Below are 23,845 nucleotides of genomic sequence, written 5' to 3' on the forward strand. Positions count from 1 at the left end.
GTTAGTCTGTCACTGAAATATGTAAGATCCTGAGGGGGATGTAAAAAGGATATTTTCTCTTGTGGGAGAAATCAAAGGTCACGATTTGAATAAAATAGATCATCCATTTAAAACAGAGATAAGAAAACATTTCTTTCTCTGAGGGTTTTGAGTCTTTGGAATTCCTCAAAAGGAAAATCTTCAAATATTTTTGAGGCAGAGGTAGATAGATTCTTGACTACCAAAGGGATGAAAAATCTTTGGGGATAAGCAGGAATATAGAGTTGAGCTTAAAAATTACATCAGCAGGGTTGGAGGGCTTATTTCTTATTCCTCTTACACCTTGTTTGTATGTTTCTGGCATTCGTTTCCACATCTGTTTTAAAAGTGGTAACAATCAGCCTTGTAAAGCTGTGACAACAACACAACCTTGTAAAGCTGTGTCTGAGATTTGTTTGCATTTTACAGCACCAGGAAAGGTGGTAGCTGATTGGCAGCTCTCACGGAGCCTCAGGAACTGGCAAAGGGTGACTAGAGGTGAACTGGGCTGCGGTTGGAAATGGGCCCAGGGCTGAGGATGATGGGGGGGGGGGGATGTAAATCAGGGCCCAATAACTGAGGCCAGGGGTCTACGGGTCTCCTGTGCTAAGCTCCTGAGTGTGGCCACTACATTCAGGTTGACAGAGAGACAGGACTATGGCTCCTGGGGTCCCCTGATTTATGTCCCTGGCCCTGGGTGGGGTTTGAGGATGATGGGTCAGGAGTGGGGCCTGGTCCTTTAGGTTCCTGCCCTTGGTTAGGTAAGGGTGGAGCTGGGGCATGGAGGTGTAGAAGAGATTTCCAAGAAAGGGCAGAAGTGGATTTTGGTGCAAGAGGAAATGATGCACAGAGGAGGCCTTTTGCCAGTCAATAACAGACAGCAAGGTGCCAGCAGCTGGCAGCATCAGATGGGAAGGCTACCAGGGTTTACATCAATCAAGATGAGTACTGGCTGAAGATGTTGGAAAAGCAGTGTCAGAGGTGACTGAGGCTGTCAGAAACATTTATGTGATGATAACACAGTCAGACCTGTGTGCTGCTGAATGCAAGACGACTTGACCAACTGTTTTGAAAAGCCGAAGGCATATGGCCATTTGATTCTATCCATCAGTTTTAGGATGTATTACCCACAAACCTAGTATCATGCTAGCACTGAAACCCACAGTTCACCGTATTCATTTGTGACTACCACATTGCTCATTCTGAGCAGTTTGGAAAGGCTGAGTGGTGTATTCTTGTTACTATCTTCTCTGTTTCATATTCGCAATTGGCAAGGTACTGATTCTACCAACCAGATTGTGCTACAAAAACTCAAAACACAGCATTTGGTGTAATTCCTTAATTGGACAGCATTTGCTAAATAATCCAGGGTGTGTGAAGAATCATGCAAACAACCAATCAGATTTGTCAGTCAGCAATCCAGAATAGTAAACCGACAGGTACTGGAAGTTACATACACTAATAGACAGAGCCCCGTTCTTTGTGGACACAGCAACAATGTACATGCACTGTGAATGTTTCAGTTCAACAAAATTGATGGCACACATTCTCTGGTTCATTTTTCAGGACAATGCCTTGACCCCACCAAGGTGTTGTGGGATTTATGTTAGGTCTGCAGTGACCGTTTTCTGTTGCATTGTTGTGCATGCTATGTATTGCAATGTAATAATGAAATCAATTCAAGTGGCATGGTGGCTCAGTGGTTAGCACTGCTGCCTCACAGCACCAGAGACCCGGGTTCAATTCCAACCTCGGGTGACTGTTTGTACATTCTCCCTGTGTCTGTATGGGTGTGCTCTGGTTTCCTCCCACAATCCAATGATGTGAATTTGGCCATAGTGATAGGTGCATTAGGTAGGGGAACAGGTCTGGGTGGGTTACTCTTCAGAGGGTCACTGTGGACTTGTTGGGCCAAAGGGCCTGTTTCCATATTGTAGGGAATCTAATCTAAAAATGTGATTATAGCAAATTCTGCTGTTTCCTCATTCTTCTGGTATTTGCCCAATAGTAAAATTTAAACAAATCCTGGCAGTTAACAATCAGTCATCATTTAACTGATACATTTTCCATTGCAACATCTTACCAATCAGTGCCTATTTATAACCAATTAGCACTTCCTTACCACACAGTATAAAGGGAATATTGGTATTCTTGAAAATTGGTGTAAAACAAAAAGTTTTGACAAAATGTCATCTTTTTTATCAATACTCGAGAATGAAATGCAGTCATCTTGGCATGGAATGTCTTTTACCTGGGCTGGAACATCTAGCCTCAGTAAAAGACCAACTGGGACTGGTGATTGCCAACACAACCAAGATTTGTTGTAATTCTGTAAGATCTAAATAGGCTCTTTAATACTATTGCCATTGCACATGAGTGTCACTTTGAAATGATGTTTAAATGAAAGTGTGGGGCCTCCCAGACTCAGAATCTTGACTTTTGATGACTGAAGGCATATGGTATGAAACCAGCAGAATACCCAGTAAGGGAACATAGTCATAGTTGCTCCTGAATAATAAAAAAAGAAATTAACAACAAAACTCTTGGCTTTCAAGGTTACTGACCAATACTTGTAGCCCAGATCAGCATCTACTGTAGACTAAACAGTATCCACTTGACCAAACAAATATGTAACTTCCATATCTTTGTCTTTTTGTTCAATTTGCTGATCTCCTATAAGACCATAAGACATGGGTGCAGGAATTAGGCCAATCTACCCATCGAGTCTGCTCCACCATTCAATCATGGCTGATATGTTTCTCAACACCATTTTCCACCTTCTCCTCATAACCATTGATCCCAATAACAGTTAAGAACCTATCTATCTCAGTCTTAAATATACTCAATGACCTGGCTTCCACAGCCTTATGTGGCAGTGATTTCCATAGATTCACCACTCTCTGGCTGAAGAAGTTTCTCCTCACCTCCATTTTAATGGGCCTTCCCTTTACTCTAACCCTGTGCCTTTGGGTCCTAGTCTCCCCTTTGTTCTGGAGCTGACCTATATATTGATAAGCTGCAAAAGCCTGGATAAATCTGCCACAGTGAAGCTATTGGACACCCCTTGTTGGACAATCTTGTCTTTACAATGCTTCCTTTCACCACCATGACCTTGCTTAGGAATATGGTAATTCCCATCTATTCCTCATCTTGTAGAGTTAGCTCGCCATCTTTGGGCCTGGCTCACTGGACCAGGCCTATGCCTTGCATCAAAGCTCCCCCTGTAATCACTAGGCCTGCCTTGTATGTAGGATTGTAATTTCAAAGGTCAGTCCTTGCTCTAGCTTGAAAAAAAATTCTGTCTGGAATTCAAATGAGCTCATCACACAATTCCACATCCTATCATGAATTGGCAGTACAATATAAATCTTCAGTGAAATATGTCAAGATCACTAGTTGCTGGGGACTGTTGGTGGACTCCGAAAATTCAACCCAAGGTGCTCAGGACTGAAGTGAGCCTTTAAAGGCTGCTGTGAGTGGCTGAAAATCTGGTGTGGTTTCCCCAACACTTTTCCTGATAAACACGTCATCAGCAATGGGGTTCAGCCACAGTCAAGTTCCCACTGGCCTAGAGCTACTGCTGCTTGAAATGCAGACCTAAAGCTGATCTCTTGCTTGTGCAAGTGTGACTTCCACAAGTCCCGACCAAGAGCTCACTCAGGGATGTCCCTCAACAGCATCGAAGGGCCTTGGAAAGGGCTGAGTTAGAATGGACACACTTCTGTTTTTCAGTAAACCTAACTTTACTACACTTCAGGTAAACCATTGGGTGGAACGGTGGCAAAGTGGTTAGCACTGTTGCCTCACACTGCCAGAGACCTGGGTTCAATCCCTGCCTCAGGCGACTGACTGTGTGGAGTTTGCACATTGTCTGCATGGGTTTCCTCTGGGTGCTCCAGTTTCCTCCCACAGTCCAAAGATGTGCAGGTCAGGTGAATTGGCCAGGCTAAATTGCCCATAGTGTTAGGTGAAGGGATAAATGTAGGGGAATGGGTCTGGGTGGGTTGCGCTACGGTGGGTCAGTGTGGACTTGTTGGGCCGAAGGGCCTGTTTCCACACTGTAAGTAACCTAACACTATATTTGGAAGATCCTCTTGCTTCGTGTCTGTTCAGCTTCTTCTGAAAAATATACCATGCATTTTAGACTGATGTCTTTGGTGCTGCCACCATGGTATTCACTCATTATTCTTTATTCACTCATGGTACATAGGTATCACTGGCTGGGCCAGCATTTATTCCCCACCCCTAGGTCTCCTTAAGAACATGTTGCAACATGTTGTAATGTGGGTTCTTTGGCCTTGTTGTGATTGGAATGAGGTTAGCCAGGTGGATCTCGTTGACTGTCTCATTGGCCCAGGTTAACAACCCCAATCAGGGAGCCCTGATTGGCAGATTTAAACAAGAGATTAAATTGCTATGTTTCTGTATACTACTGTTAATGTTAACTATTTTGTCAACTGTACTGTTTAATAAAATTTTTAAAAAATTAAACAGATTCAGTGATCCCCTCAGGCTTGGCACTGGCTGTGAGCTGGCTGGTTAAAGTCCATGTGTTGGGCATATGTGAATAAAGGGTGACTTGACCATGGCATACTGGCCTGTATGCAGTCGCTTCAGGGCTCTTCAGACAAGTTCAGGCCAGAACATTTATTAATACACCCTATATGATTGGAAGCTACAGAGTTATATGTGCCGAGTTATATATGGTTTTAGCAGGAGATCGCTGAGGTCGCAGTGCATCACTGCTTACCTCAGACACTTATCTACCTATTTTTACGACTGCTTTTCAAATTTATCTATAATTCATGAACCTTGCAGTCTGTCTGGCAATGATGCAGCAGGAGGTACATACCAGAATGCGAGATGGGGAAGCTGTACCCTATATCTCAGCTGCACTGCTCCAACCTGAGAGTGTGTGATGGATCATTGAGTGCACAGTGGTGCAGTTTTCTGTTCCGTTATTCTGTCAACTTTTCCTCAACAAGCACAGATACACAAACATGTGAACACAGGTGCAACCAATTCATTGACACATACAGTCAGAGGTTTCACAGCATGGAAAAAGGCCCTTCAGCCCATCATGTCCGTGCCAATCTATCTGTTCTAATCCCATTTCCATGTTTGACTCATAACTTTGTATAGTTCTGAAATGTCTTGAACCTGAACTAACGTTTTAGGTAGTGAGTTCCAAATACCCATGACCTTCTGGGTGTAACATCTTTTCCTCCGATCCCCTCTAAACTTGTTGCTCCTTATTTTGAAACTGTGCCCGTGGTTATTAATAAGTTTATCTCTATCTACCCTACCGATGACCTTCATAACTTTGAACACTTAATGGGTCTCCCTGCAGTCTTCTTTGCTCGAGGTTCTACAGACAAACCTTAAGAAAATGCATCTTCACAACCTTCGTTTTGATATTAATTGGTTCTCTGTATACTCAGAGCTGCTCATCTCACCTGTACAGTGTTCTATATCCTGGCTCTTTAGCCCACGTCAGAGGTATTATTCAGGCGGCCTTTTGTTTTAGAAGTTCTTCCAAGATGTCATTTAGATTTCTCGATCATTTCCTCCCTAACATTCTAATGGGTATGTGATGACAGTGTGCCTCCTCTCAAAAGCTGATGAAAAAGAGATAGGTTTTACCAGGAGAGTCAAGTCTCTTCATTCCAAAGCACGTTGCACAGCCTCAGTTTCTAGATGGGGACAAGCAGTCTTGCATTTTCATTTTGTACCTAATCCAACACTTGCATTAGAAACATTGTGCCGGTTTCTAAGAGGCACTGAACTGAAAATACAAAAAGCCAAATACTCCACATCAAAAACATATTGGTGGGGGTTATAGAGGTTCATTAAAGTCTTGCAAATATAATCAAAGCCATTCCATCAGACCCCGACCTTAGCTTTCACTAAATACTGCATGTTGATCAGTAATTGGCAAAAAGAAGGCATCATGTACTTATGGTTTTAATTAAAAGAAAATATATTCTGACATTTTAAAAAAAAAACTGTGTTCATGTTTCTCTCTGCATTCTTTGCTCCGAGGACAACCAAGAGGTGACAGGGAACATTTGATGTATTTCCACTCCAGTCCAGGCCACCTGCAGCGAAGCATGTGGTTCTTACCTTTAATCATTCCTCCTCGTTCCTCAAAGTCTCATCTCAGCAAACATCTTCCTCAGTGACTTTAACCAGAGCTACAAGCCTGTATCTATCTAGACTCCATAGTAGCAAGCATCAGCTCAGGGCACCCACAGGGCCCGAAACCTGTTTCCCAACAAAAGGAATGTTCATGTGTTAAATAAAAGGTCAACCTAATCCAACCATTGTTGGGCCTAGAACTCAGACTGTAGCAAGCTGGAGTCTCCAGGGATTAGGGATTAATTTCTGCTGTCAGCAAACCCCAAAGAAAAATCATAGAGTCATAGAGATGTACAGCACAGAAACAGACCCTTCGGTCCAACTCGTCCATGTCCACCAGATATCCCAACCCAATCTAGTCCCACCTGCCAGCACCCGGCCCATATCCCTCCAAACCCTTCCTATTCATATACCCATCCAAATGCCTTATAACTCTTGCAATTGTACCAGCCTCCACCACTTCCTCTGGCAGCTCATTCCATACACGTACCACCCTCTGCATGAAAAAGTTGCCCCTTAGGTCTCTTTTATATCTTTTCCCTCTCGCCCTAAACCCATATCCTCTAGTTTTGGACTCCCCCACCCAAGGGAAAAGACTTTGCCTATTTATCCTATCCATGCCTCATGATTTTGTAAACCTCTATAAGGTCACCCCTCAGCCTCCAACACTCCAGGGAAAACAGCCCCAGCCTGTTCAGCCTCTCCCTATAGCTCAAATCTTCCAACCCTGGTAACATTCTTGTAAATCTTTTCTGAATCCTTTCAAGTTTCACAACATCTTTCTGATAGGAAGGAGACCAGAATTGCACGCAATATTCCAACAATTGTCTAACCAATATCCTGTACAGCTGCAACATGACCTCCCAACTCCTGTACTCAATACCCTGACCAATAAAGGAAAGCATACCAAACACCTTCTTCACTATCCTATCTACCTGCAACTGAAGTAAAAGATAGTGTTTATTTTTAGAAATTTCTTGTACAATACGCCAAGGTCATGAAAGATGTTGCATCAATGCAAGTTCCTACCTTTGCCTTTAACAACAACTTGCATTTATGTAGAGGTACTGATATTGGACTGGGGTGGACAAAGTTAAAAATCACACAACACCAGGTTATAGTCCAACAGGTTTATTTGGATGTACAAGCAATTGGAGTACTGCTACGTCAAAGCTAACTACTTGATGAAGGAGCAGTGCTCGGAAAGCTAGTACTTCCAAATAAACCTGTTGGACAATAACCTGGTGTTGTGTGATTTTTAACTGCATTTATGTCGCACATTCTGCACAGTAAAATGATCCATGGCTCTTATAGGAACTCTCATTATCAAACAAAATAGTTTAGGTGATTGCAGAACTAGGTTTAAATAGGAAGTAAAAAGAAGAAAAGAATAAAAAATAAAGAATAAATGAGAGAGAAAAATAAACACAAACAGAAATTGCTGGAGAAACTCAGCAGATGTGGCAACAACTGTGAAGAGAAAACAGAGTTCACGTTTTGAATCCAGTGATCCTTCATCAGAACATGTTCTTTGGTGTTCGGAAGAAGGGTCACTGGACTTGAAACATTTAACCCTGTTTCCTCTCTACAGATGCTGCCAAAGCTGCTGGGTTTCTCCAGCAATTTCTGTCTCCGGCACCTGCAGTCTTTGTTTTGTTTTAGAGATGGAGAGCAATTTAGGGAGGGAATTTCAGATCAGAGAACTTTGAACATTGAAGGCGTAGTGCCCAATTTAAAAACTAAAATGTGCAGCAGACTAGAATTGGTCGACCACAGGAATTTTGGAGTGTAGTGGAGCTGGAGGCAGTAACAGTGCTGGGGAGATCTGTAGTTATTTCAATCAACCTGGTCAAACATGAAGCAGGCAGGACTTGAACTCAGTCTTTCTGGCCCAGAGTTATGGGCATCACAAGAACCTTCATCAGTTTATCTGAAAGTCAGTACTTCCAAGAGTATAACACTCTCTCAGTACTGCACTGGGAATATCAGCCTAGATTTATGTGATCATGTCTCTGAGGTAGATTTTGAACCCATCATTTTCTGACTCAGAGGCAAATATGTTGCCCACTGAACCAAGCTTACAATATCAGTGATGTGGAGGTGCTGGTGTTGGACTGAGGTGGACAAAGTTAAAAATCTAATGACACCAGGTTATAGTCCAACAGGTTTATTTGGAAGTACAAGCTTTCGGAGCTACCTGATGAAAGAGCTGCACTCCAAAAGCTTGTAATTGCAAATAAACCTGTTGGACGATAACCTGGTGTTGTACAATATCAATGGGAGACCTGGCCTGTACAATTTACTGTTGGATGTGGTCAATGAAAATGGCTACACAACAAACAGCAAAGGTCTTCAGGTATAAAGTCTTCAGATCTCACCGACAGTTGACTTTTACAACAGATAATTCAAGGTATTAGAATTGGAAATCATTCATTCAGATCCAATCAGAATGAAACACACACATGGATACACACACACACACACACACACACACACACTCTTCAACTGAGTTATTATTTCCCTTCCTGTATCTGCCCGATTCAACACTAATCCTGAATTATTTTTATTTAATTGTTAAATTGAAATCTGATGATGTCTCATAGATTTTGGGTGGAGACTGGTGAGTTCTATCTGAGTATCCAAATGGAGCCAATGTATGCTATTCAGCTCCTGAGTGTCCTAGTAATTAAGCCAGACTAGTAACATAAACCATGCTTATGGCTATCGTGCAATAAACTTAGACAAGTGCCTCTTCTGTTTTGACTCACCAGTGGTTTGTCTTTTACTACTGGTCATTAGATAGGTCTGAGATGTTGTATAGACAAGAGATAATTAGTGTCATGAACTACATCAACCACCCCTTGGCCTAGGACCACATAATAGACAGGTAGAAGGCTGAAGAACACAGCAAGCCAGGCAGCATCAGGAGGTGGCAAAGTCGACGTTTCGGGTGTAACCCTTCTTCAGGAATGGGGGTGGGTGTGGGGGGAGCTGCAGATAAAGGGGGTGGCGGGGGCAGGGTGGTGAAGTAGGGATAGGTGAAGACAGGTAGAGGGTACGACCAGGTTGGTCAGTGGGAGGACTGAATCCAGTTGGTGGCAGGGAGGAGTGGAAGGGGCTGGGAAGGAGGTCGGGGGTTGAGAAGGGAAGTTCTGATATTTTCTAATTGACCTGATCAGAGATGTTATTACTCGCCTCTGGAGTGAGTGATACTGGAACCTAGACCTCTTGGTTCAGAGACACCCCCACTGTGCTACAAGAACATCTCATTTGCAAAGTGTACCAATTATGGCCAAATTACTGATGAGAAGTGATCTAGCAAGAATGTATCATAGCTTATTAAACAAGCAAAATAAGTGGAAATAGTAGTTATCCATCTGGTCCTGAGATGTGGAAATGCTTGATAGTCTTCGGTTTGTTGGCGGATGAAGAGAAGATTGATGTAAAGATACTTCTTTATGAGATGAAACCATATTGCTATCAAAAGACTAATTAAATCAGTGAGAAAATTTAGGAAGTTTCTGAAATTGACAGCAAGCGTTTTATCGGAAAGAACAAAAACCTGTCCCGGTCGGAGTCAGACGTGTGAACCTTATAAAGAAAAGCATTGTATCTCTGTCAAATCTCGGGGCAGCATTGTGGCTCAGTGGTTAGCACTGCTGCCTCATAGCACCAGAGGCCTGGGTTTGATTCCAGCTTTGGACAACTGTCTGTGTGGAGTTTGCGCATTCTCCTTTTGTCTGCTTGGGATTCCTCTGGTGCTCTGGTTTCCTCCCACAATCCAAAGATGTGCAGATCAGGTGAATTGGCCATGCTAAATTGCCCATAGTGTCAGGTGCATTAGTCATGTGTAAATACAGGGTAGTGGAATGGGTCTGGGTGGGTTACTCTTCAGAGGGTCGGTGTGGACTTCTTGGGCCGAAGGGCCTATTTCCATACTGTAGGGAACCTAATCAAATGGTCAAAATTCTAAAATCTGATGAAAGGCAACCTGCAGTTGGCAAAGCTACTTGTAATTTGGGTGGATATGACATTCTTATACTTGGACTTGTTGGATGTGAAGAAAAGCAGGAAAATTAATAATTATAATATGCTCATAAATATATTAGGCACATTAGTTCTCAGCTAAGTTGTGTTGATGATGCGTCAGTGTTTTACCCCAGAATAAATACTTAGGGATAGTTCTTAGTCCTGATTACTTCAGGCTTCTAACACTCTTAGGGTCTGTTTCTGTGCTGTACATCTCTACAACTACTGTGCTCATGTTCACAAGGGAAAAACTCAGCAAAAAGCAACATGTGGGATTGTACTGTGCATCAAATAGTAAGGAATAAATGTGAATGCTTTAGATTCTTGAGTTAATCAGCATATGCGATTTGAGACAGTGGATCTCCAAATATAAAATTGCCTATCGTTAATGAGCAGGGTGGCATAAAAGATCTTGCGTGATTCAATATTCTAACTGCTTCACTCGCTTCAGTGATGTTGGTAATGAAACTGAGAATTGTGTATCAATCGAAAGACACTTAACACAGCCCTTAAGTCTAATCCCTAACCAGATCCTAACTTGAACAGGCAAAACTAAATCTTTTTGTTGCTTTATGTACAATGAATGGGTTTCATACATCATAGTAGCTTGAAAATTATTAAGTCCCCCAACAAATTTTCTCACACGGTTTGGGAGAAACGGATGGCTGTCTGGACATTCTGGACTCTCTCCAGCTCTTGTGGAATTTGATATTCTTTACAACAGAGAAGATATTTGTTGCTGACTCACTGAGCAGAACTTATTTACCTCATACAGTCACAAAAGTCAAGATGATTGACATACATTTGGAAGCACAAGAAAGACAGAAGTGCGTCAATATATTGACTGCTTAGCCCTTTTTGAGGGCAGTATGACCAAGGTTCAGTAAAGCTGCTGATGTACTTAAAGGCGTGAAATTGTTGAGAATGGAAATATGCACCAGTTGGCTTGAGTCAAGAAAAGTGTCACACTAGATTGTTGTGCATCTCAACAGGGGGAGTGAATTACATGTACCAACTGCATGCTTTGATACTCCAATCAGACACACAAAGAAAATGTTGGGAATGCTCAGCTGTCCTGGCAGTATCAGCAGAGAAGAAAATAAAACTTAATAAGCTGAATTTTGAACCTCCACCTGGATGCAAATGGAATAGGTAGTTTTGGAAATAGTGACACCTGGGAGAGTGTCAGTTCCCCAACTCCACCTTGGGCCCAGAGCAATTCCCAGAAGTGGTGCATCAGGGGGCATCAAGACCACCCAAATGCATATGACAAGTTTGTTAAAGCTCACATGAACCAAAGGAATCCAATTGAATTTTTTCTCCTTCACATTACCTATGTTGTACTTCATTTGCTATTCCCATATTCAATTTGAACATGGCTTTTTGGCAGACTGAAGCAAGGTCCATGGAAAAAGAAGACTCTTTTTGACTTGCACTTCTTCTATTGCGTGTAAACATTATATTGTTTATTTGTTTTAACCAGACAGCCCACTACAATGTTGATGATGTGCATATGTGAGATGATAATATCACAACTTACTTCCCTGTACCACTTCTATTACAAATGAAGGGGAGGTTTACCAATGAGTTATAATAAGTTGGACCACAGAAAAACATTTTTCTTTCCTCTGCACAAGTGGAGTATAACAAACCTATTCCATAAGCAATGCCACATGTCTGGAGGGTCATAAACAGTTTTACAATGTTTTCCAGGAATATCATCAGTCGATAATTGGTCTCTCATCTTGGACTGGAGAAATCTAACATTATAATACACGATAAATCTTTCAATAGCCACGAAGCTAACTTTTAATGATAGATACAGAATATTGTGGCAGGAGCTAATGCAAAATTGCAGCATTTTGTAAAAATTTGCGGAAAGATTATAAGTATAGTCTTGGTTACCAGCCAATTATTAATTCTTTAAACTCTGGAATGAGTGGTCAGCATTTAACAATCTCCAGTGGTGATGTGTTTGACACATGTTTTAGTTTAAATTTAACTGCGGAAAGGTTAGAATATTTGTCTGAACTGCCGCATATCTTAAAAACATATAAAAGGAGATTATCAGTATACTTGCTGCCAATTTTGTTTCACTTTATATTTCACTATTTAATGTGTTGAAACTTCCAATCAAGAGATCTTGGGAAGAGTCAATCTGTGTACAATTTCACTTCTTTTCTTGGCAAGTTTTGAGCAATGAGGAATGTTAATCCCGGGGAATTGATCACTTTCCCATCATCAGCACCAAGCAGACTCAGGTCAAAGCTTAGATCATTACAGGTTTCCCCAACAATGTGCCTTAGCTCCAGTCTCAGAAGGGAGTCCCTGGTGCATTTTTCATTTCCCAGTTGTCAATGTAGGCTCTCTTAATAAGGTTGCAATTTAATGTTAATTAGCTCCAGTTTAGTACAGTATGCCCAATTCAGTAAGAAAGTGTGTCGAGATAGCCACATTATTTTTCGTGAGTACTCTTTTAACCCAGGACCTTACAGTTTCTAAAGAATTCCACCCCAAAGATAGAGTCATAGAGTCAAACAGCATGGAAACAGACCCTTCAGTTCAACCAATCCATGCCTACCGTAATCCCAAACTAAACTAGTCCCACCTGCCTGCACTTGGCCCATATATTTCCAAAACATTTTCTGTTAATGTACTTATCCAAGTGTCTTATAAGCATTGTAATTGTACCTGCAACCACCACGTCCTCTGGCAGTTCATTCCACACACAAACCACTCCCTGTATAAAACAAATTCCCTTTTTTAAATCTTTCACCTCTCACCTTAAAAATAGCCCCCCCCCGTCTTGAAATCCCCCACTATAGGGAAAAGACACCTGCTACTCACCTTATTTATGCCCCTCATGATTTTATAAACATCTATAAGATCACCCCTTAACCTCCAGTGCTCTAGTGAAAAAATCATAGCCTATCTAGCATCTCCTTATATCTCACCCGCCATTCCCAGCAATGTCTTGGTAAATCTTTTCTGAACCCTCTCCACTTTAATAATATCCTTCCTATAACAGGGTGACCAGAACTGCACACAGTACTCTAGATGAGGCCTCACCAATGTCCTGTACAACCTCAACATGACATCCCAACTCCTATACTGAAAGGTCTGAGCAATGAACACAACCATCCTGCCTTGACATGATGCAAACATCAAAGAATTATGTAGCTGACACCTAGATCTCTGTTCTACAACACTACAAAGGGCCTTACTTTTAATTCTATAAGTCCTGTTCTTGTTTGTTTGACCAAAATGCAATGGTAGAAGTCACATTTGATTGTCTCAGAGGCCAGATAGCACTGAGTCACACACTGCTATAGAATACCCATGGATTTCAAGTTGCATTATTAATGTGCACAGGTGAGATACTGAGAATAGGTGTTGCCCTTCATGCAGAATCTCATAGGATTCCCCTGGAGCAAAGATAAGGAGAAATTTCTTCACTTTGAGGGCCCTCAGTTTAGTGGTAGGGTTTACTGAATATGTCGATGAGCCCTTGAGGTAATCCGTGATGTCACTGTGATATCAGTAGCCATGTGACACTGTTCACTGAGAAATTGGAACCAGCACAGCATGGAGTCACAGGCTGTGTATCTTTACCATCACGTGGAGTGCAACAATAAGCAGAGGTTAACAGTTACTCAGAATCTGGCCTGAGCTTATACCAAGACCTGGGGAACTTATAGGAAACAATAAAGCAGTTAGTGTTTGGAATTGTCCCACCCGGTGAACATTGTCAATGCTGAGATCTTTGATTGTCAAGGGAATCTAAGGTGTGAGGGTTATGCAGGAAAGTGGAGTTAGTGCCATATCAAATCCGCCATGATCTTATTGACCAGTGATATAGACTTGAGCAACCAAATGGTCTACTCCATCCTCCTTAAGTTCCAAAGGTGGGGCACATTATTGCACTAACACACGGGACTAAGGAATGAAAAGCTCCATTTATCACAATGATCTCCCATAAAACAGCATTCCAAAATAAGCCACGGTTTGGCGCTCAGAGCCAAAATCAGACATTTCCCTGCACTATGAGAATAATATCATATCATTGTTATCAATCACTTTGTTTCACTGACTAAGTTTAATCGTACCATTTTTCTAGCAGTGACCTGGTGGAAGTTTTCAAAGGTCAGTTGTGACCTTATGTAAAATCTGGGTCTTTACAATTCTCTCCTACATCGAAACAAACATGCTTCAATAGTTTGTGTACTGCAATTTATATTGAATTCCTATCAATTCAGTATATTCCCAGTTCCAATAGTGCAATTCACAGAAAGGGAATGTGACAGACCAAAGTAAGAATTATTTCCAGCATTATGTTGAATGATAGCAGAAGACAAGCCCACAATCATTTTAGAATAAATGGTCTTCACAGCTCTTACCCATTCTTCTATTGGGGTCAAGAAGTCATCCATTTCTCCCAGGGTTGCTTTTATTTTTACTGCAAGTGACAGTGCCCTTGAAAGCATCAGCACCAGGCAATGATCGCATTGTAAAAGTACACCCTATGTTTTCCATCATAAAGGGTCAGTCATAACCTGGTGGTAACTCTGTCTCTTTCTCCTCGGAGTCAGCCTGTCTGAAGGTGATCATTTCAGAGATTAGAGGGTACAAATTGGCTGACACATCTATCGCTGCAGGAGTCCTGGATTGTCAGTCATGCCGATTTTTGGATGACAGCATTTAAACAGAAGTGCCGCCTTTACCTCACAGGTGGACAAAGATCTCATGCCACCATTTTGAGAAAGAGTAGGTCAATTCTCCCCAGTGCGATATTTATCCATCGACTAGCAACAAATGCTAAAGCTGACGGTGTGTTCATTATCACTTGCCAGTTCGTGGGACAATGCTTTATTCAAAGGATGCCTGTTACCCCGTCTGCCTCGTCTGGGGCATATGTCAGGAGTGGTACAGGGCAGCTCCAGATGGACTTCTCCTCAGACACAGCTGATCTTAAAGATGGCACAGGCAAAAGGGATGCCAGTCTTTTTGCTCATATCTGGTGAATGGTGAGTTGTTCCAGGAATGGTATCTGGTAGGATGAGGCTAGAATCAGACATGAGGGACACCATAGAGACGGGGTAGGGAGTTAAAGTTCAGCCTCCAATCTTCCTTGTTAGCACAATAGCTCAACCCTGCACAATATTTACGCCCACAATTAACTGGCATTTGGGAGCTTGTTTAAAATAACCTGGCACAAGTGCCTGAGTTCTGAAGCAGGATTTATTTTCTGGTGCTCCCCCCCCCTTCCAAGGTCAGAAAAGGTGCTCTCTTCTTTAACTCTACAGTGACTAACCTTGGCAAAACCTGCTGTAGGAATTATAATAAAGGACTTAAGAAAAGGGCCCCACTGCCCCCAGCTCTGTCTGCCCAGACAAGTTGCATAGTGTGTGTTGTTCTCCCCAGTGCCCTAGCTGATATTACTCCCACAGCCAGTCGCACTGGAAAAAAATTACTGATCTTTATCACAGTGTTTATCGTGGGAGCTTACCATGTGCGTATTGGCTGTGATATTTCCATTATATCATGGCAATGACAGGGGGTTATTTAATGACAGCTCTGAACCGCCCAATGTCCACCACCAAAACTGGTGACACCCCCACTGACCCAATGTCTGGGAAGCCCCCTAAGTGCACTGAGCCTCTGATTGGCAGTGGAAATCCTGCAGCCCAGACCCAGACTCCACAAGGAATTGTTAATTGCTGTAATGCCCCCATTGGGGCCGAAATCCCATCCTTGTGAGCTACTCAAAGAGGCGTCTCAGAGGCTTGGCAGCTCCCTGTTGCCAACCGAGTCAGCTGGAGTGGTAACTGTGGTATGCTTGGGCATTCACGAGGGATTATTGTTAGAGCCGGCGGGGTGGAAGTCACAGGCAGGAGGAGTCAAAGGAAACCTCTCTCTCTCTCCACGATGCCGGGAGCCCTTAAGGGCTTCAGTTAGAATCTGGGACGAAGGCTGCCTACAGGTCTTCCTGCCCCCAACTCACACCCTCCTGCTCCCACCGCCTCAGAACTCACCTCTGTGGGAAGTGCATTAAATTTGATTCAAAATTCAAACCTACTTAACTGGATGTAAAGCAGCCCAAATATGTAAAAGGCAGCATATAAACATGATGTCATGCACATAGGGAAATGTAAGTCCCATGAGCATTCGAAACACAGGAATATCAATGGAATCAATAGATTCAGTCTCACTTATCCATTTCATGTTTTTTTTCCATGAAGATATTAGCAAACAAAAATACATCCGAATAATGCCTAGTAATTTAAAGACAGCTTGTGGCACATTCACTCACATTTGCACGGATAACACAGCTTAACCAGTTTTAATCAGTTAGCAATCACAAAAAAACTTACTTTTAAGCAATGATGAAGTTTATATCTTCATTTATAAAACTATAACATGCAGGTCTGCTCTGCCCCATATTGGCATCATGGCAGATATGATAATTCTCAACTCCACTTTCCTATGTTATCCCCACACCCTTTGTTCTCTTAGTAATTGAAAGATTAGATTACTTACAGTGTGGAAACAGGCCCTTCGGCCCAACAAGTCCACACCGACCCGCCGAAGCGTACCCACCCAGACCCATTCCCCTACATTTACCCCTTCACCTAACACTACGGGCAATTTAGCATGGCCAATTCACCTAACCTGCACATTTTTGGATTGTGGGAGGAAACCGGAGCACCCAAAGGAAACCCACGCAGACACGGGGAGAACGTGCAAACACCACACACAGAGTCGCCTGAGGCAGGAACCCTTACTGTAAATTGTATACGTGGTACCAATTTACGGGTTACTTCCTATTAGGACCTGCAAAGTACCGAACTTGGCTGTCACACTTATCTTGGAAGAGAAAGTGAGGACTGCAGTTGCTGGAGATTAGTCAAGAGTGTGGTGCTGGAAAAGCACATCAGGTCAGGCAGCATCTGAGGAACAGGAGAATCAATGTTTCAGGCATGAGCCCTTCATCAGGATCACTTACCTTGTTCACTTCATTAACTAAACAAGTTTCCCCAAGAATAAAGAGGAGCAACCACTTTGTACAAAAGAAAGAATAGATACCTGCATTAAAGCCGTCTTGATAGTGTTCACTCGCACTTAAGTAAATTGGCAAAAATGTCCAAGATTTTTGACAAACTTCCTGGAAATCATTCCAAGCAGCATTCGTTAAGATCTGCATAAAAATACTTTCAGTATTAACAACTATGAATGATTTGTATTTCTTCTGACTTCTTCCAGCTGAGGTTTGGCTCAGTTAATAGCAGTCTCACGTCTTAGTCAGGAGATTCAGGAGTCAATTCACAGCCTGGGACCTGAGTGTAAAATCAAGGCTGACATTCCAATGCAACGCTGAGAGAATGTTGGACTGTCAGAGTTGCTATCGTTTGGAGGCCGTGCCTCTTGGGGTTGTAAAAATCCCATGATACAAGAAGGAGGACAGTGGGATCACCCTTAGCACCCATGCAAATACTGATCCCTGAATCAACATCTCAAGTTGTGTGATGCTTATCACATTGTTGTTTGTTGGAGCTGGCTGCATGCAAGAGACCACCATATTACCTGCATTACAAGAGTACACTTCAAAAGTATTGGCCACACAGTGCATTGAGGAGACTAGTGGCCATGAAAGGTGCTCAATAAATACAAGATTTTCTAATGTGTTGCCATGGAGGAAACAAATGCCCTTCTTGAAGGCAGCTCCATAACTATTCAGGCCAAGCTCCTGCAGGATCAGCAATGATAGATCAGACACTGTGTACAGGTGGCCAAAGAGTATCTCTGCCCAACCTCCTCAACTCCCAAATGGCCGGTACTCCAAGGACGTCAAGGAAAGTGCAATAAGGATGTTCTGAAGCCCTTCTTCAAGCACAGCAACGTTGGCATTCATGACTGGCGGGAGCTTCCTATAAAACATTCATAATTGCTGCTGTATGTCCATCATGCTTTGAGTGCTAACACCTTAATGATGAGCTAGAGCAGCAACAGGAAAATTAACAAAAAGGAAGTCATTCCTACACTCCGGATTCCACTACTTTGTGTGACATCCTGCCCCATGGGCTCAAACCTGTGGGTCAGGAGTTGTCCTGCTCAGTCACATGAACACCAAGGGCTAAAACTCAGTCATGTGTAGATGTTACCTTTGCATACAGGGATATCTGCTACCAATGATAACCTCTCTGCCCAAATTTTGATACATGGTGGCAGTCCTTTCAACACGAGTGCAAAGTAGGAAAATTGCCTCTTACAAGTGGAAATTTGACACAGTTCTTGTGAATATAATGACTGCCAATTTTTAAAAATTATTATTTTGTATGGAATGATTTCCATATTTCTACTACCCTGACATATCTTGATTAGATTAGATCTCCTACAGCATGGAAGTAGGCCATTTGGCCCAACCAGTCGACACCAACCCTCTGAAGAGTAACCCACCCAGACCCATTCCCCGACATTTACCCCTGACTAATGGACCTGACACCATGGGCAATTTAGCATGGCCAACCCACCTGACCTGCACATCTTTGGACTGTGGGAGGAAACCCACACAGACACGGGGAGAATGTGCAATCTCCATACAGACAGTGGCCCAAGGCAAGAATCAAGCCTGGGTCCCTGGCACTGTGAGACAGCTGTGCTAACCGATGAGCCACCGTGCCATTTCTGTACAACTGCTGGTGGCAAAATTCTAATTCACTTTGTTGGCAAGACAGAAATAAAACACTTTTGGCTATGAAGTGGTTAGCAATTTATTCAGCAGTACAGAGCTGACGGAATACGCAATGAAATAGCTGAATTATATGTTCTTCTTAACATTGAGTTCCTGCTACTGCTCACATTGGATTTTAGTAGGGAACATTGCCATGCAGTTTGAAGTGGATTAAATGTTAAGTGCAGATTACTTTAAAACCACACTTCATTCGATGTATAAAACATAAATTTCCCACGTGTTGTTCAATTGTTGTGAACTGAGTAATTACGTGAATTGAGAGGCAAAAACACTAAACGTGATCTTTACGCAAAGAGAAACTAGAATAAAACACATTAAGCAAGATTTCTTTGACCTTGGCATTAAATTGAGTAGACTGGTACTTCAACCTCCTGGAGTGTGTGAAGGAGATGTCAGTACAAACTGTATGTTTCTGGATCAGAACAGCTAGATTAATTTGCTGCTATTACTACTTGTCAGCATGACCATTGTCCCATTGTACCTGGAATGTCATGCACCCATTGTCCACAGTTACAAACGGCCTTTTCATCTCCTCACTTCACTAATCCTTGGCACACTGCCACCCTTCTTCCATGTGTGCACACAATGGAGAAAATGGAACTTGAGTATATTGTAGGGAACTGCTGAACATAGATGACCATGAGATGCTACTTAGCTGAGGGGCTTCACTATGGCTTATGGCTACTCTATTCAGTTACTCCCTAGCCCAGAGGCAATCGTGAATACATACGCACAGATATATATCCATGTCAGTCATCTCATATACAATATGCGGGGCATGGTCTTTCTCTCTGTTGTGCTGCAGATTTTTGCTTTGCAATAAGAAATACTTTACTAAAGCTGTTTGTAAACTGTTGCAGCACTCAACGTGGGCCAAAGCCAGTCTGAGCTCTCAGGCCACTGAGAATGCATTCCTTCAGACCAGAGATAAATCCTGTTCCCATGGCAGTTATTATCAACAGTGTAAAACTATTTATTGCAGCTTTATTCTGGAAGTGAGAAACACTGGGAGAATTTGCATGTATAATGAAAGTGCCCTTGCAGGATTACCTTCCCTCACATTAAGGGAATCATTTAAAGGCTATTTCTTTGAGTTAATTATGGTCATAAAATTCTTCAAGTGACTGAAACCCTAAAGGGAAAAGCAACTTAATTAACTACTAACCTGTCATTGTCTTTAAGGTCGCTTGCATCTCAGTGTGATCACTCTCTCCCGTGTCCATCAGTGTCTGAATTTCCTCTTTTCCATTCACAGCACTCTGTGTGGTCACAATATACTGTCTGTTACTTTCTGTGTAGACATTCTCTCCATTGATCACTTGCTGTGTGATCATTTTTTCATATCCATCATCTTCCATATAGTCTTTCTCTATCCTTCACCTTTCGGATAATGATTCCCTGTTGCATGATTATTGTCAATGTCTGTTTTAAACATAGCAGTTTTGACCTCCAACTGCAGTCATCAAATGGTTAATGAAGCAGTTTGCTGATTCTGTGGAATATCAATGTTGCAAACAGCTGCATGAATGTGGCTCGGTAAAATAATACTCCTGAGTATTAGATAAAAGCTAAGCAAATGTTTCTACATTAAACATTTCAGATTAGTTACCCTCCCCTGCATTTTTACTCATAACCCTTGGAAAACTCCAGGCATACTTGTGGTGAATAATTTCTTCAGTCACTACAATGGTTTGAAGCATCAGATTTCTCCAGCGTGGTTAATATCTGGGTCAGAAATTGACAGAATATCAGGGATACAGATATAATTTGAAACTGTATAATGTAACTAACATTAAATAAGCATTGTCTTCATGAAAAATCTGTTTGGAAATTCTTTTGCCAAATGTCTATTGCTTTGATCTAAATTCTTTCACAGAACATTGCCAGGTCGTTCACCCAAGACAATATCACATCTGAGGTGACATGAACAGCTCTTACTGATATCGCTAGAAAGAAATCATTTGAATGTGTTCAAAACGTTGATCAGTAGATACTGGAATACTAAATGAAGATATGTTGAGATAGCGCAGAAAGGTGCAGCTGAGGTCAAAGGTTAGCCATTGATCTGTTATGTCTCCTGGTCATTATGTGAATATACCTTCAAGCAGCATGGGGGATGTGATGGCCTTGTGGTATTGTTGCTAGACTATTACTTCAGGATCTTAGTTAATTTTCTGGTGACCTGGGTTCAAATCCTGCTATGGCAGCTGGTGGAATTTGAATGTAATAAAAATCTGGAAATAAGAGTTTAATGATGTTGATTGTTTAAAAAAAAATCCCTCCTGGTTTGCTAAAGTGGCCTAATTGTGAGTTGTAAAAAATGTATATTTGGTCTCTTTAATACCATGATACCTACACCTGTTTCTTATGTTATGGTTTGGCCTCCATGTGACTCCAGACCCACAGCAACTTGGTTGACTCTTAATCGTCATCTGGGGCAATAGATACTGGCCTAGCCAGTGACGTCCACATCCTGTGGAGTGAGTAAAAAAAAAATCATCCACTTTGTCAATGTATGTAACCTGAGACATGAAGGTCTCGCACTCCATCTTACTCCAGTTCACATGAAGCATGACTCTCCACTGGATGCTCCTCCGTATGAATTAGTATTTTAGTACAAGCCCAGGCACTAATGTACCTGAGGACTAATGTTTATGGTTAATTGTGAGTTGTAATAAATGTATGTTTGGATTCTTTAATACCATGATAACTACACCCTGTTTCTTATGTAATGGGAGACAACATACCCATTGCCACATGAGATAAAACATCCTATTAGATGAATTAGCACCAGCCATGACCTTGTAATTGGTGGGCAAGCTCAAGCAAATAACCTCCTTCTATTCTTCTTTCTCATGTTCTGGTGTTTCACCTTCATTTCTTCACAGGGTTTGGAGAATGCCAGGAATACCAAATATAGTTGGCCGTTTCTGATTATCTTAAGTGATTGTTTCCCATTCATAAAGCACTAACCACAAGATTGGAAGTGCATGTTAGGTCCTGGGTTAGGAATGTCGGGTTCCCTTTCCTGAAGGACGTTTGAATTTTTCTTGATGACAAGTTTTCTAGCACAGCACACGAATGACCAGATTATTAAAATTAGTTTCACATTGGGAATTAAACCCATGGTGCCTAGTTTAGCTAATTATTACTATACCTGTACATAGCTGATTCCAGCCCTGCCTTGATCTAAGTTAGCTAATCTCAGCTTGGAGTCAGCAATCCTGGTAAAGCCTTTAGGCACAGATCCCCATAGATTAGTGAATTAGTGAAACCATAAATGACCAGATTTCACATTCCTGCTTATGTGTGGATAGAATGAAGCTAGTGTCTGATGCCCACGTGGTTAAATAAAGTATCAATACTCAAGATGAATAATGGCACCATTGGCATGGCAACCAAATGTGCCTTGTACCTGTATAACACCCATGAAGGGTTCCAGTGTTGGAAAAATGTCGACTTGTATAGCAACATGCACAACTTCAGAGTGTCCCAAAGCACTTTACCAAGAATGAGATCATTTTGAAATGTCATGTGAGAATGACAGCAACTTGGTTTGTGCACAGCAAGCTCCCAGAACCAGCATTGCATTCATGTCAAAATAATCCTTGTAATTGGAGAATAACTATTGACCAAGCCATCGGGAGGACTCTGATGCTTTTCTTCAATATTGTGCCATGAGATCTTTTAGGCCCACCTGAGAGGACAGAAGTTGCCTTGGCATAGCCATAAGAAAGCATCTTCAACAGTGCAGCACTCCCTCAATCCAGCACAGACTATCAATTGATAAATCTGCACTCAAGACTTGGGGTGGAATTTAGTGACCTCTCCACGATGTGTTATTGGTGTGTGATAGTGTATGTGGCAGTGTAGAGCATTTAATCAGATGGGAGAGGAGCTGATCTTGTCTCCATTCTGGCTCTATAGCCACTGCTCAATCGAGATCCTTAAGTGGGCAATCAGTGGCCATTCATTGGCGTCATCCTTACTTCATCTGTCAGTGGGTAGAGAACTCACCACTCACCAAACCTTGTCGGGGTATACTTTGAGCTTCGAGGGAGGGTTCCAGTTTCAGAGGCACTCAGTGACTGATCAAGAACAGAGAAAGGGAGCTACCTGAGAGACACCCCTGAGCCTTTTCTGCCAACCCCTATCCTTCACCTTTTCCCCTTGACTCTCACCTCAGTATGTCCCCTCTCACTGGCCTGTGGACTGGGTGCCTTGGTCATTGTGGGTCACATGTGGGTGCTCTAACAGTAGCAGCCAACATCTCCCCATTGGCATCATTGAGCAATTAGGAGGTGCCAGCCTTTGATTGCAATCAGGATTTCTGGCCTCAAGCTCCACAATCCCAAAGAAGACCTGCCTCAGCCAAGTCCTTGATGGGTCCTTAATTCAGTTGTCATTCCTGAAACAAGATTCATACAACACAATAGAGGCCCTTTGGCCTATGAAGTCTGTGCCAAGACTATTTGAGTCTGTCCTTGGTTCTCCAGCCAGGCATAGCAACATTGAACATAGGAGGAGATGTAGGTCATTCATCTTTCAAGCTGTTCCACCATTCAACATGATCATAGCTGATCACCCAATTAGTCCCTTGTTCCTGCTTTCTCCCCAAATCCTTTGATCTCTTTAGCCCCAAGAACTAACTCCTTCTTGAAAACATTTTAGGCGTCAACTGTTTTCTATGGCAGAGAATTCCATAGGCTCATCACTCTCTGGTTTAAGAAAATTCTCCTCAGCTCAGTCCTAAATGAACTATCCTGTATCAGTAAATTGTGACCCCTGGTTGTGGACTCCCCAGTCATCGGGAACATCCTTCCGCTGTTAACCCTGACTAGTCCTGCTTGAATTTTGTAGATGTCTATGAAATGCCCTTTCAGCTTGCTAAACTCCAGAGAATATAGTCCT

The 23,845-nt window shown here is 42.2% G+C and overlaps 1 protein-coding gene and 1 long non-coding RNA gene across 2 annotated transcripts in view; one reads left to right on the plus strand and one right to left on the minus strand.

Moving 5' to 3' along the window:
- LOC140494407 (uncharacterized) overlaps window positions 1-5,760 on the minus strand; it is a 28,406-nt gene extending 22,646 nt beyond the window's left edge. The window contains exon 1 of the long non-coding RNA XR_011963954.1: window positions 5,475-5,760. This is a non-coding gene — a long non-coding RNA (uncharacterized lncRNA). The remainder of the gene's footprint in view (window positions 1-5,474) is intronic.
- LOC140494712 (ADAMTS-like protein 5) overlaps window positions 1-23,845 on the plus strand; it is a 120,507-nt gene that overhangs the window by 42,874 nt on the left and 53,788 nt on the right. The window lies entirely within an intron of this gene.

The sequence above is a fragment of the Chiloscyllium punctatum genome, chromosome 24 (assembly GCF_047496795.1).
Source record: "Chiloscyllium punctatum isolate Juve2018m chromosome 24, sChiPun1.3, whole genome shotgun sequence".
NCBI classification, from domain to species: Eukaryota; Metazoa; Chordata; class Chondrichthyes; order Orectolobiformes; family Hemiscylliidae; genus Chiloscyllium; species Chiloscyllium punctatum.